Consider the following 14,931-nt stretch of genomic DNA (forward strand, 5'->3'; position numbering starts at 1 on the left):
TTCAACGAACCTGGAATCGTCGGAGGTTCCTGAGGCATCCCAAGGTCCGCCCCAGTCGGCTCCTCATCCACCAGCACTGGTTCAGTCGGTGGCGGCGCCTCTGTTGGCAGCACGTCGGCGGCGAGAGCGGCAGCGGGAGGAGCAGCCTCAAGAACAGGCTCCACAGTTGGGTCGGCTCTCCCTTGGTCGCCCTCATCTAGGCAGATCGCCCCTGACAGGCCGAATGACACGAGGTCTCAGAAAAAGAAAGTAGCACCTGGCTGGGACGCGATAGTATAAAACACTCGACGTTCCTACAACGCACCTGGCTGAGACGAGACGACGTTGTCCGTGTCCATGGGGTCGTCTTCCTGACGCGCCGGAGAGGTGGCAGAAGTAGCGACCCTGTCGAGTGAGATCCATTCGGCCAGTAAACAGAAGTTCACTCGGATATCAGAAAGAGTTGAAAGCTGGGTACACTTACGTGGAGGTGACGGGGACGGCGACCCTCATTCGCGGCAGAGCCTTCCGAGGCTTAGGCCCACTCGGCTTGGGCGCCTTAGAAGACTGGCCCGCGGGCTCAGCGGCGGCATCCCTGGTCCTCTTAGTGCTTCGAACACTCGGGACCACTAGAGCAGTAGGCGGAGCACTCAAAGACGCGGGAGGAGCTGAGGGGACAGCGAGCTCGTGTCGGCGCTTGGTCCGATGCTCCAGTTGCGGAGGTGGCGAGTACTGCTCCTCGTCTTCTTCCTCTTCCTCGCTGCTCTCCTCCTCCGATTCCCCGCTGTCGGAGATGTACTCGGCGCTCTCCACACTGCCCTCCTGGCTGCCTTCCTCCTCTTCCTCCTCCGGATTCCCATTCGAGACGGGGGAGAACCAGTTGGTCCACTCCTGCATAAATTTCAGTCGGCAACATCAGACATCACACAGAGATATAGACAGACGACAGGAAGTGAGACAGTTCAGTGCACTCGGCCAATGTCGCTCACCTGATTCGGTGGAGGATGATCCGCGCTGTAAGGCCTCACTCCCCGAGATCCTTTGGGATTCTCGCAGGGGCCTGTGATTTGGAGCACCCACGAGGTCACCCTCTCCTTAGTCACGGCCACCACGTTGGTCCGAGTGGAGTCCTCGGGGCCTATGTAATGCCACATGGCATGGTCGCGAGCCTGCAGAGGCTGGATCCGACGACCAAGAAAGACCTCCAGCAAGTCTATGCCGGTGACCCCCCTCCTGACGACGTCCACGAGTGCCTCAACCAAGGGCTGAATGTCGTTCTTCTCCGCCTTCAAGAGCGCGAGTTGCTTAGGTGGAGCAGGCCGATCTAAACTAAAAGGAGGCAGCCCAGTCGACGCATTCGGACAGGCGATATCCTGGCAGTAGAACCATGTCGACTGCCAGTTCCTGACCGATTCGCTTAACTGAAGAGCGTGATAGCTACTCCAACTCTTCTTCTGGAACCCTAAACCCCCGCAGAGCTGGAGGAGATGCGTCTTATCATCCGACTGACTAAGTCGTTTGTTGGTTTGGGATCTGGCGGAAAAGATGTGCTTGAACAAACCCCAATTGGGAGGGCAACCGAGGAAACACTCGCATAAAGCTATGAAGGCAGAAAGATGGGCGATGGCATTCGGAGAAAAATGGTGGAGTTGGGCCCCGAAGTGGTTCATGATGCCCTTAAAGAAAGGGTGCGGGGGCAAAGAAAAACCTCGGTGGACGTGGCTGAGCAGCAGGACGCGCTCCCCCTTCCGAGGCGCTGGCTCGACCTCGTCCTCCGCCGGCAGCCTCCAGGACTTGTGCACGATCATCCCGTGCTCCACCAGCTGCAGTAGATCCCCCTCCGTCACCGTGGAGGGGAGGAAGTCGCCCTGGATCCATCCCGCCGGCAGAGGCCGCTGCCGCCGCTGAGCAGGTGCCGCCGTATTCCCCTTCTTCTTCCTCGCCTCCATCTTGCTGGTCTGGCCCTTGGTCATGGCGGCGGCTGCGAGCCCTCGGGAGGAAGGAGAAGGGAAGAGTATAGGAGCATTGGAGGTGGCGAGAAGGACGGGGCAGGCGAGAGCAAGGGATTCGGCGAGCGTAACAGAGAAGCCTCGCCGCCGAGATTTATATAGGGTTCCGACTGGGTCACTGGCAAGTGGCCCCGAAACCTTATCCACCCGACCCACCGCGGCGATATTAGTGGAGAGGTTGAAGGCGCGAGAATCGAGGCATCAGGCGCTACTCGAGCGCGCTGGCGTCATCCTCGTTGAGCGCGCGGAAACCGAAATTTGAGGATCCCGGAAAATCCGGCGCTGTCAGTTGACCGGTCGCATCAGAAGATGCTGCCGAAGCACTCGGTTCCCGACAGTCTGTTTCGCGAGTACTTCCACTCGGATCGTCGATCAGAAAAGTCAAAATGGACCGAGGCAAGCAACACCCAAGCCGAGTTCGTCCCAGTCGGATCCAACTTCAAACATCGCTTCGTCGTTCCAACCCCAATCCATTCGGGGACTAATGATGGGATTATAGTCCTAGGGTAGGGTCATAGGCCTGCCCTATAGGTCCTACCCAAGGACTACCCCTCCCAAAGGACAAGGGCCTTGGTCAGTTCTGACTGACTTAAGGAATCCCCATCATCCAGTCGGTAGCAGATCCTCGATGACGTCCAGTCGGAGAGTAACATTCGGAGCGTATCTAGCTGACCGACTGGATACCACTCGGTACACCGTAACCCCTGTGGGAGAAACGGTCTATGTTTCCAGGTGCATTTATTAGCATTCAAGTCGTCTGTTACCTGTAACGTACACATTCAATCGCCACTCTCCGCCCCTGAATCAGAACCGTTGTGGAGGGCAGCGCACTCTATATAAGCCACCCTCCCCCACTGGTAAAGGGGTTAGCAAATCATTGTATTCCATATTTCACTCGACAACAAGCTCCGAGACCACTGAGACGTAGGGCTGTTACCTCCACCGCAGAGGGGCCTGAACTCATACAACCTCGTCATAGCTAGGACTCTGCCCATGTCATTCATACCCTACACATCTACTGTCAGGATTATACCCACGACAGTCACAACCGCGAGAGTCCACGGAGGGCTCAACCCACGAAGGGTCCACAGAGACGCAACCTTGTCTATTCCATCATGGAATATGTCGACGAAGGACTAGCCTCACTCGGGGTAGATCTTCACAAAGTAGGCGATCTCCTTGCCCTTAAAAACTTCTTGGTTCAACCTCACGCGAAGTCGGAGGCTCCCAAGCGACACCTAACCAATCTAGGAGACACCATTGTCCAAAAGGTAATATATGTGGTAGTATGATGAACTCCTTGCTCTTGTGTTTCAAAAGATATTCTCCTCAATACTCAATCACTATCTTACAAATTTGGCTTGGGTAGAAGAGCTTGATTGGGTGGAAAGCAACTTGGGGAGGTTAGAAATAAACATTCATATGGTAGGAATGGCATATCTTGATATCAACACATGAGTAGGTGGCTCTCTCTCAGAAAAATGGATGTGAAAAGTGTTGGTTTGTTCTGAGTGCTTCCTGTGCGAATGAGAGGTAGGTGGAGGGGTATATATAGGCATATCCAATAATCCAACTGTTACAACATTATTGCCCAACTAGGTGAAACCGAAGTAGAAACTCGGTGGCACCGACTAGTGCAAAATATGGCAACATTAGAATTTTTGGTGAGACCGACATATGAATCTCGGAGGGTCCGATTTTGACTAATCTCTAAGCACTTGAGCAACAAGATAATCATAGTCACCTCATCCCCTTTTAATAGTATTGCCTTTCCTATTGACTCAAATATGATTTATCACAAAATATAAAATATAGAGTCTTGAAGCTTGAAGCTTGGCCAATCCCATTCCTTTCCTTCCTTGGGGCTTCTCCTCACAATCCTTAGCCAATCCTCTCTGTAGACTATATCTGAAATATACTAGATAAAATATTAGTCCAAGATACAATGTATGTGAATTATCAAAACCACCAAGGGAGCATATGTGCTTTCAATCTCCCACTTTTTGGTAATTGATGAAAATATACAATCAAAGCTTCAAATTAAGATAGGCAGCAGAATATGTCATCTTTCAAGGATACATGACTGATACAAGATCCCCTAAATGTGTGCAATCCCTTTTGAAGGATAGCTGATTTGGAATGTATGGACACACCCATTGTAGAAAGGGACATTATAAGTCATGTGTACCTTGACTATATGCATCAAACATATGTGAATGAAAGGTTTGCATGTTCACAACTCACTCTTGCAAACAATATGTGCAAGAGACAAGAGATCATCCTGAACAAGGATATGATGCATATACTTACCTTGGAGTTCTTGAGAATCTTAACAGTAGGAGCACACTTGAGAAAACAATTGTTAGATAACACAAGGGTATTATATTGTAAAGATGCAAAGAAATTCAATAGTACCAAGACATGTAAGACATATTGAAAATAGGATTTGATGATACATACCCCCCCCTATTTGTCAGGATAGATATGTCTGTTGAAAATATGCCCTAGAGGCAATAATAAATTGGTTAATATTATATTTCCTTGTTTATGATAATCGTTTATTATCCATGCTAGAATTGTATTGAATGGAAACTCAAATACATGTGTGGGTACATATACAACACACTGTCCCTAGTGACCCTCTTAGGACTAGCTCGTTGATCAAAGATGGTCAAGGTTTCCTGGCCATAGACAAGTGTTGTCACTTGATAACGGGATCACATCATTAGGAGAATGATGTGATGAGAAAGACCCAAATTATGAACATAGCATATGATCGTGTCAGTTTATTGCTACTGTTTTCTTCATGTCAATGTATCTGTTCCTATGACCATGAGTTCATGCAACTCCCGGACACTGGAGGAATACCTTGTGTGTATCAAATGTCACAAGTAACTGGGTGACTATAAAGGTGCTATACAGGTATCTCCGAAGGTGTCTGTTGGGTTGGCGTGAATCAAGATTGGGATTTGTCACTTCGTGTGACGGAGAGGTATCCCAGGGCCCACTCGGTAATACAACATCACAAAAATCCTTGCAAGCAATGTGACTAAGGAGTTAGTCACGGAATCTTGTATTACAGAATGAGTAAAGATACTTACCGGTAACGAGATTGAACTAGGTATGGAGATACCGACGATCGAATCTCGGGCAAGTAACATACCGAAGGACAAAGGGAACAACATACGGGATTAAAAAAATCCTTGACATAGAGGTTCAACCGATAAAGATCTTCGTAGAATATGTAGGAGCCAATATGTGCATCCATGTCCGCTATTGGTTATTGACCGGAGAGTGTCTCAGGCCATGTCTACATAGTTCTCAAACCCGCAGGGTCTGCACACTTAAGGTTCGGTGACGTTTTGGTATTATTGAGTTATGTTTCTTGGTGATCAAAAATTTTTAGGAGTCTCGGATGAGATCTCGGACATCAAGAGGTGTTCCGTAATGGCCCGGAGGTAAAGATTGATATATAGGAAAGTTGCATTTGGCTTCCGAAAAGTTTTCGGGTATTATCGGTAAAGTACCGGGAGTGACGAATGGGTTCCAGGGTTTTGCCGGGAGGGGCCACCCACCCAGGAGAGAACATAATAGGCCTTAATATGGTGCACCGTCACTTGGTGGGCTGGTGCGGCCAGCGCAAGAGGGCCTATTTCGGGCAAGTAGCAAAAAGGAAAAAGATGAAGGAAAAAGGGAAGGAGGAAACTAACTAGGAAGGGAGTTCTCCACCAAACCGAATTGGAGGAGGACTCTCCTTCTTGGTTGGCTCGGACGAACCTATCCTTGGAGGAGGAGGCAAGGCAGCCCTCCTTCCTCTTCCTCCTATATATAGTGGAGGTTCTGGGGCAAACACACACCAGAAAAGCCATGTGTTGCCCTCTCCTCCATAGATCGTCTCCCTCGTCTAGATTAGTCTGACATAGCTTGGCGAACCCGTGCTGGATTAGTTTACCACCACCACCACCACCACGCCGCCGTTCTAGAGAACTTATCTAACTCTCTGCCCTCTTGATGGATCAAGAAGGCGAAGATCGTCATTGAGTTGTACGTGTGCTGAACACGGAGGAGTCATCCGTTCGGCACTAGATCGGGATGGATCGTGATGAGATAGTGGGAAGGATCGTGATGAGATTGCAGGACGAATCGTGATGAGATCGTGGGATGGATCATGATGAGATCGCATGATGGATCATGATTGGATCGTGAAGACATATGACTACATCAACCATGTTATATACACTTCTGCTTAGCGATCTACAAGGCTATGTAGATGCACTCTCCCCTCTCGTAGATGCTCATCACCATGGATAGATCTTGTGTGCGCGTAGGAATTTTTTTTGTTTCCCATGCGACGTTCCCCAACAATGTCTCCAAGAACATTTAAAACTTTCTCCCCTAAGTATGAATATGTAGGTTTTCCTCTCCCCATGAATCTCGGCATGTAGATATTGGGAGTAGGTAGGGTGAGACAAGTCCAATACAAGAAGGCGAATAAACCCTAAATAAAACTTTCTCCCCCTTAATGTAGTTCTTCCCCTTTGGGTAAGCATAAGCTTTGATATTTCTCCCCCTCAAAACATAAACTTTGACATTTCTCCCTCGTTGGCATTAATTTCCAAAAAGGTCGGAGGGTAAGGGTTCCTTGAGAGTATGAGATCCTATATATTTCTCCCCCTTTAATATTTCTTTACCCCCCTTTGAAAAAGTTATGATAAAGGCAAAGAACAAAAGTAGTGTCATAATAAGGAGGCTCTATGGTAACATAAGTCGATAGAACCGAGAGTGATCTTAGGCCTTTGTGAGAAATCGGTATGACCAATTTTCCTTGTTCGGAGTGACCGAGTTGCAAATAGAAACTTAACTACTTGAAAATATGGGGTTTCTTTTATCACATGAAAATCCTTCGTAGCCATTTTTACTGTGAAGTCTTTCAGAAATTTTTGGCCAATGCCCTGAGAAAATATTCAAATGATTTTAAAGGAAGTTTCAAGAGATTTCCAAGGAATTTTCACAACTAGATGGAGAATGAAAGGTTCCAAGAAAGCATCCAACTAAATTATGAATCATACAAGATTCTTCATCTAGATGTTGGTCGGTGACTAGGTCACCTATATTAGAGTATACTGACTTAAGGAGCCAAGCAAGAATGCTTGATCATAGGTCATACTCATCTTTAAGCTCAAAATGGGGTTACCATTTTTCGTTTAAGCATTTTTAATGTCTTCATATCACTCGAGTTGCTTTACCTCATGCCTTGGTGTAAAGCTTTATCAAGGATATGAGTACATATCTTTGAAATACATTGATGACGTGGCATGTAGGTGAACTTGTTGTGGATGCTCAAGGTGGATGAAGTTCATCGTGAATTTGGAGCAATCCTTGTTGTTTTGGTTCAGTTTTCACCTACATAGGTTAGTCATGCAAGGAAGAACATGATATATCCAAATGACAAGAGTGAATTTATTCAACAAATAGTTGTCAAGGATATGATGTGAGTTGTCTTCTTACTTAATCCTCAAAGCAGGGGTTGTTAATACTTGGCCATGACAAGATTGCTTTTGATGTGAGTTGATGGCAATCTTGTAAAGTGTAGTTCCTCCAAGTACCTACAAAAGGTTACATGCAATACAAGGGAGCATAGTTGTCCAAGATATTAGATAGGGACATATCAATAGAATCATGGAAATGTCAAGTAAGTGCATGCCCTTGCATGCATACGAGTGACTCTAGCTCAAGTTTGAAGCATCAATGATGTTCAACTCACTCCTCAATTGACAAAATACTTTATAATCAAGTGGCTTGGTAAATATATCTCCCAATTGTTTTTCGGTACGAGCATGCTTAAGATTAATATCTCCTTTGCCGAAATGATCATGAATGAAATGATGTCAAACTTGAATATGTTTAGTTCGTGAATGTTGCACGGGATTATGAGCAATTTTAATAGCACTTTTATTTTCACACAACAATGGAACATGTTTCACATGTATCCCATAATTTTTAAGAGTTTGCACCATCCATAGCAATTGCGAACCACATGATCCAGCGACAATGTATTACCACTTCGGCGGTAGATAGAGACACCGAGTTTTGTTTCTTGGAGAACCAAGACACAAGGGATCTCCCAAGAAACTGACACGTACCCGAGTGATTTTCTATCAACCTTGTCTCCGACATAGTGTGAGTCAGAATAGCCAACAAAATTAAAATAAGATCCCTTGGGATACCAAATGCCAAAGTTTGGTGTATGTATCAAGTATCTCATAATTCCTTTCACGGACTTTTAATGACAACTCCTTGGGTGCCGCTTGATATTGGGCACAAATGCACACACTTAACATGATATCGGGACGGGAGGAACATAGATATAGCAATGAACCGATCATTGATCGATAAACCATTTGATCAACCTGTTTGTCCTCCTTGGCGAGGTCAACATGTCCACTAGTAGGCATGGGAGTTTTCATACCTTTTCACTCTTGCATGTTGAACGTACCTTCTCTTGTTTGTTTGATTTGTAAACCAAGAAAGAATTTCAGATCACACATCATAGACATCTCATACTTCTTGGACATGAACCTTCCAAACTTTTCACTAAAATGTACGTTAGTAGATCCAAAGGTAATATCATCCACATAAATTTGGCACAAGAATAATTTGCCATTAACTCTTTTAGTGAACAAGGTTGCATCAATTTTACCAATCTCAAAACCCTTTTCAATGAGAAACTTTGTTAGGCATGTGTACCATGCTCGAGGGGCTTGTTTAAGACCATATAGAGCTTTACAAAGTTCATAAACATGATTAGGTTTCTTAGGGTTTACAAAGCCTGGAGGTTGTTTAACATAAACTTCCTCCTCAATTTCACCATTTAGAAAATCACTTTTGATGTACATTTGGTAAAGAGTCATATCATGGTGATTGGCATAAGCAAGAAGAATACATATGCCTTAAAGACTAGCAACGGGGGCATATGTCTCACCGTAGTCCATACCTTCGACTTGTGTGTAACCTTGAGCTACGAGCCGTGCCTTGTTGCGTACCACCTGGCCATCATTATCTTGCTTGTTGTGAAACACCCATTTTGTACGAATGATGTTGTGCTCGTCCTTGGGCTTCTCCATGAGTGTCCACACTTCATTCCTCTCAAAGTTGTGTAGCTCTTCGTACATGCCATTCACCCAATCTGGGTCTTGAAGTGCTTCTTCTACCCTCATAGGCTCAATGCTAGAGATGAATGAGTAATGCTCACAAAACTTAGCTAATAAGTTTTAGAGCAAGTGATTCTCCCGGTTTGTATGTCACTGAAGATTTGATCTAGCGGATAATTCTTGTTCAGTCGTGCTCGAACTCGTGGTAGATTTTGCTTATTGGTTGGTGGAGCTTCCTCATCATCATCTTCTTCTTTGTTGTCGTTGAAGGTGTCATCTCCTTGAGGTGGTGATGAAGGAGTTTGAGGTTGATCATCATAATGTACTTCTTCCTCCTCTCCATCTTTTCATATACTGCTTGTGGATGCTTCCATGTAGTTTTGTGGTTTGCCTTGACGTGAGGTAGGATCTTACACTTGTGTTGATGAAGTACATTCCTTCACCTCCTTGGGATGAATCTTGTCGATGGACAAGTCTTGAATGTCTTCTGAAGGTTCCTTATCTACTACATCATTAGGCCATTGTTTGACTTGTGAACCGTTAGATTCATCAAACTTTACATCCACCATCTCTTAAATTTTTTGAGTGAAGCTGTTGTAGACACGGCAAGTGTGAGAGTTTGACTTATAACCAAGTAGGAAACCTTCATGAGATTTAGGAGAAAATTTGGAATGACGGTGCTTATCAAGAATGTATCACTTTGAGCCGAATACCCAGAAGTATCCAACCTGGGGTTTATTACCGGTGAGTAGCTCGTATGTCATTCAACGAGAAGCATGTTTAGGTAGAGTCGGTTTGTGGCATGACAAGTTGTTTCCACGACTTCTGCCCAAAAGTGTCTTGGTGTCTTGTATTCGTAGAGCATCGTTCTAGCCATCTCTAAGAGAGTTCGATTCTTCCACTCAAGAACTCCATTTTGTTGAGGTGTGTACGTAGTCAAGAACTCATGTGACATACCCTCTTGATGAAGAACGGTATCCATATTTGTGTTCTTGAACTCGGATCCGTTGTCACTTCGAACTCTTTGGATCTTCACTTCAAACTGATTTTGGGCTTTCCGAGCGAAGTTCTTGAAGATCTTTCATACCAGCGACTTGTCATCAAGAAAGAATACCCATGTAAATCTGGAGAAATCATCAATAATAAATAGACCCATAGAATTTCCACCGAGGCTCTTGTAAGCATTGGGACCAAAGAGATGTCAAGCAACTCGAGTGTGCTTCTAGTAGTCATGATGTTCTTCATGGGATGACTTACACCTACTTGTTTCCCTGCTTGACAAGCACTACAAAGTCTATCTTTGTCAAAGATAACATATTTAACACCAAGTACATGATCACTTTGGTAAGCTTGTCTAGATTACGCATACCAACATGTTGTAGCCTTCTATGCCATAGCAAACCTTTAGATGATTTTGCAATAAGACATGTACGAAGTTTGTATTTCTTAGTGAAATTGACAATGTATAGATCACCTCTATAAAAACCTGTAAAAGCCATGTTATGATTATCTTGACAAAACACCTGGTAATGAACTTTCGTAAATAGCACATTGTAATCAAAGTCTGCTAGTCTAGATATGGAAAGAATATTGTAACCAAGGGATTAAATAAGCATGAAATTTTGAATGGAACTATCATGGGATATGGCCACCTTACCAAGACCTAGTACTTTACCTTTGGATTGTCTACAAAGGTCACATACCTTCGTGGTCCATGGTTTGGTGTGATCCCTTGAAATATATATCTATCTCCGGTCATGTGATCGCTGCATCCACTATCGGGAATCCACTATCGGGAATCCAGTCCTTTCCTCCGAGCATGTAGCTCTAAGGTTCGCCACAAGACTTATGCTCATCATGGTCTTCTCATTCGGTGTAAAAATCCTCGTCTTTGTCGTATTAGACATGCACCACATTGTGATCGTCAAATGGAATATCCTCGTGAGAAGAATTGATTCATTAGAAGTTTGACCATATCAATGTTCAAGTCTATGAATGTGAATAGCTTCAACAATGATGTTATTTATGGTAATGACATCTCCTTTAGCACACATGAGGTCACGAAGCTCAAACAAGTAATTATCAAAGTTTGGATCATTGGGCTTCATCTTGTGAAAGGCAATAGATTTATGGAAAATGACATGAAGATTTTTCAAGGAATAGTTGGGATATATTTTTTACAAATCTGTCAACAAAGTATAGGCACACTCAAAGTTCTTCATTTGATTAAGCCTAATTCTTGGCAATCCTCTAATGATAAGATTAGCAGTTCTAAGATTGCAAAGCATATCAAATTCTTCCTCACGAGAAGGATGTAAGGGATCAAGGGGAGGCACATAGGGGATTTCAACATACTTTCTCAAATGGAATTTATCAAGGATATCAAGCATTTCTTCTTTCCATTGAGTATAGTACTCCCCATTGAGAATGGGAACTATACAACTAAGATTCTCCAAACTAGACACATCCATCTTCCTCCAATGGTGATTAAACCAAGGTTGTGGAGACCAAAGTTGTGATACCAATTGTGGGATCGCTAGAAGGGATGTTTAGAGGGGGGGGTGAATAGAGTACTTGAAAAAATTAAAACCTAACCTTTTCCCAATTTTAATGGTTGGAAGATTTTAGCATTTATAGAAAGTCAAGCACACCCTACACATGCAAGTCTAGGAGTATAGCACAGGAAAGTGAAGACATGCACATGAAAGTAAGGAGTAGAGTTAGGAAGATCAAACACAAAGATATCATTATGATTTTTGGGGTGGTTCCGATAGGTGGTGATATCATATGTCCACATTGATGGAGACTTCATCCCATGGAGGGTAACGGCGTGAGAGTCCACACAGGGCTCAATTAATGAAGAATCCATTAAGAAGAAACCTTGTCTATTTCATCATGGCTTACGTCCATGAAGGACTAGCCTCACTCAGGGTAGATCTTCCCAAAGTAGGAGATCTCCTTGACATTACAAACTTCTTGGTTCAACTCCACATGAAGTAGGAGGCTCCCAAGTGACACCTAACAAATCTAGGAGACACCACTCTCCAAAAGGTAATAGATGTGGTAGTATGATGAACTCCTTTCTCTTGTGCTTCAAAATATAGTCTCCTCAACACACAATCACTCTCTCACATATTTGGCTTGGGTAGAAGAGATTGGTTAGGTGTAAAGAAACTTGGGGAGGATAGCAATCAGGATTCATATGAAAGGAATGGAATATCTTGATCTCAACACATCAGTAGGTGGCTCTCCCTCGGAAAAATGGATGGGGTAAGTGTTGGTTCATTTTGAGTGCTTCCTATGCGAATGAGAGGTAGGTGGAGGAGTATATATAGGCATCTCAAAAATCCAACTATTACAGCATTATTTTCCAACTCGGTGAAACCAAAGTAGAAAACCAGTGGCACCGACTAGTGCAAAATGTGGCAGCTTTAGGCTTTTCGATGAGACTGATATATGAATCTGGGAGGTTCTTATTTTGACTAGCCTACCAGACTAGCTGGCACCAATTTGCAAAACTCGGAAATTCTGATTTTAGCAAATGGCTAACTAGGGAGTTGGTCACTATTTTTTGTTAGACCAAGACCAAACTTGGTAGTACCGAGATTCTAGGGCTTGGCTCTGGATCTGTCTAGTGTAAACTCGGTGGGGCCAAAATGGAAATGTTGGTGACACTTGACTTTGTGCTTTGGACAGAGTATTTGTGGGAGAATTTCAAGAGTATTTTATGTGGCTAATATCTAAGCACTTGATCAACCAGATCATCATAGTCACCTCATCCCATTTTAATAGTATTGGATTTCCTATGGACTCAAATGTGATTTCTCACAAAATATAAAATGTAGAGTCTTGAAGCTTGAAGCTTGGACAATCCTATTCATTTTCTTACTTGGGTATTCTCCTCACAATCCTTAGACAATCCTCTCTCTGGAGTATATCTGAAATACACAAGATAAAAATATTAGTCCAAGAGACAATGTATGTTGTCATGAATTATCAAAACCACCAAGGCCGCATATGTGCTTTCAGCGACGACATAATAACCTTATTAACACTTAAGTATATTATTTGACATGTGCATGGACAGATGTGGATGGGTAGTATGAGCGGAATATAGTCGATGATTACTTTAACCAAAGCGATTTTGATGCATCTTATGACGGGAGCTCGAGCAAAGTAAGTTTTCAAGATAAGTTATATATGAGAATCGAGGTATGATAAGTCCATTTTGCATCATGATTTGTTATTGATATTCATGTTATTATTGTCCATTATTACACACTATCATACAATTCTTATGCTCTTCCTCTCTGAATATGCAAGGTACATCACGAAGTGGGAAATATGTGTAAACTGGAATTGTAGACCTGAAAACCGAGAAAAAGGCAGAAAAATCACCAGACTCCAAATGACATGAAACTTCACGTAGAATTTTTATGGAATATTTAAAAATTTATGGGCCAAAAATATACCAGAGGGGGGCCACCTACTCACCACAAGCAAACAGGGCACCCCCAGGCCGGGCTGTGATGGCTTGTGGGTCCCCTACAGGTCTCTCGACCCCTCTCTTCTCCTATATGGTGTGTTTTACCCTAGAAAAATTTCATAAGTTATCTTTCGAGGCGAAGCACCGCCGTCTCAATGCAGAAACCTGGGCAGAGGCCCTTTTGCTCTCCAGCAGAGAGATTCTGCCGGGGAAACTTCCATTCGGGAGGGGGGAATCGAAGCCATAGTCATCACCAACGCTTCCTCCTTCATGGGAGGATCAATCCTCATCAACATATTCACCAACACTATCTCATATCCAACCCTAGTTCATCTCTTGTATTCATTCTTTGTCTCAAAACCTCAGATTGGTACCTGCGGATTACTAGTTGTGTTGACTACATTCTGTACTTGATGATTGTTGGATTACTTGGTGAAAGATATTATGTTCAGATCCTTAATTATTATTATTACACCTATGATCTTGGACATGTTGATGAGATGTGAGTAGTAACTATTGTTCCTTAGCACATGTGAGAAGTCTTGTTATAAGTAATCATATGGAGTTGGTATTCGTTCGATATTTTGATGATATGTATGTTGTTACTTCTCTTAGTGGTGTCATGTGAACGTCAACTACATGACACTTCACCATGTTATGGGCCTAAGGTAAGTCATTGTGGGTAACAAGTATATGATGGGTTGCGAGAGTGACATAAGATTAAACCCCAGTTTATGCGTTTCTTCATAAGGGGCTGATTTGGATCCACATGTTTCATTCTATGGTTAGATTTATCTTAATTCTTCTTTCGTAGTTGCAGATGATTGCGAGAGGAGGTAATCATAATTTGGTTGTTTGTTCAAGTAATAACAGCACCTTAGCACCCGTCCACCCACATATCAAATTATCCAAGTAGTGGAAGTGAATCAACTCAATATGATGAACATGACTAGAAAGTAATTCCCACGTGTCCTCGGGAGCACTTGCTTTATATAAGAGTACTTTCAGTCCTATCCTTTACCAAAAAAGGATTGAGATACCTTGATGCACCTTTGTTAGTATAGTTACTTGTCACTTGTTACGAATTATCTTGCTACAAAACAATCTATCACTGTTACTTCTAGCACTTTCAGAGAACACCTTGCTGAAAACTACTTATCATTTTCTTATGGTCGTCGTTGGGTTCGACACTATTACTTATCGTAAGTACTACGATTGACGCCTATACTTTTGGGTCATCCTGATTCTCTTCTGGTGCCTTTGTTGGGGAGTGAAGTGCTTCTGGTAAGTGGGAATTGGAAAGGAA

Source organism: Hordeum vulgare, chromosome 5H, assembly GCF_904849725.1.
Source record: "Hordeum vulgare subsp. vulgare chromosome 5H, MorexV3_pseudomolecules_assembly, whole genome shotgun sequence".
Classification (NCBI taxonomy): Eukaryota; Viridiplantae; Streptophyta; class Magnoliopsida; order Poales; family Poaceae; genus Hordeum; species Hordeum vulgare.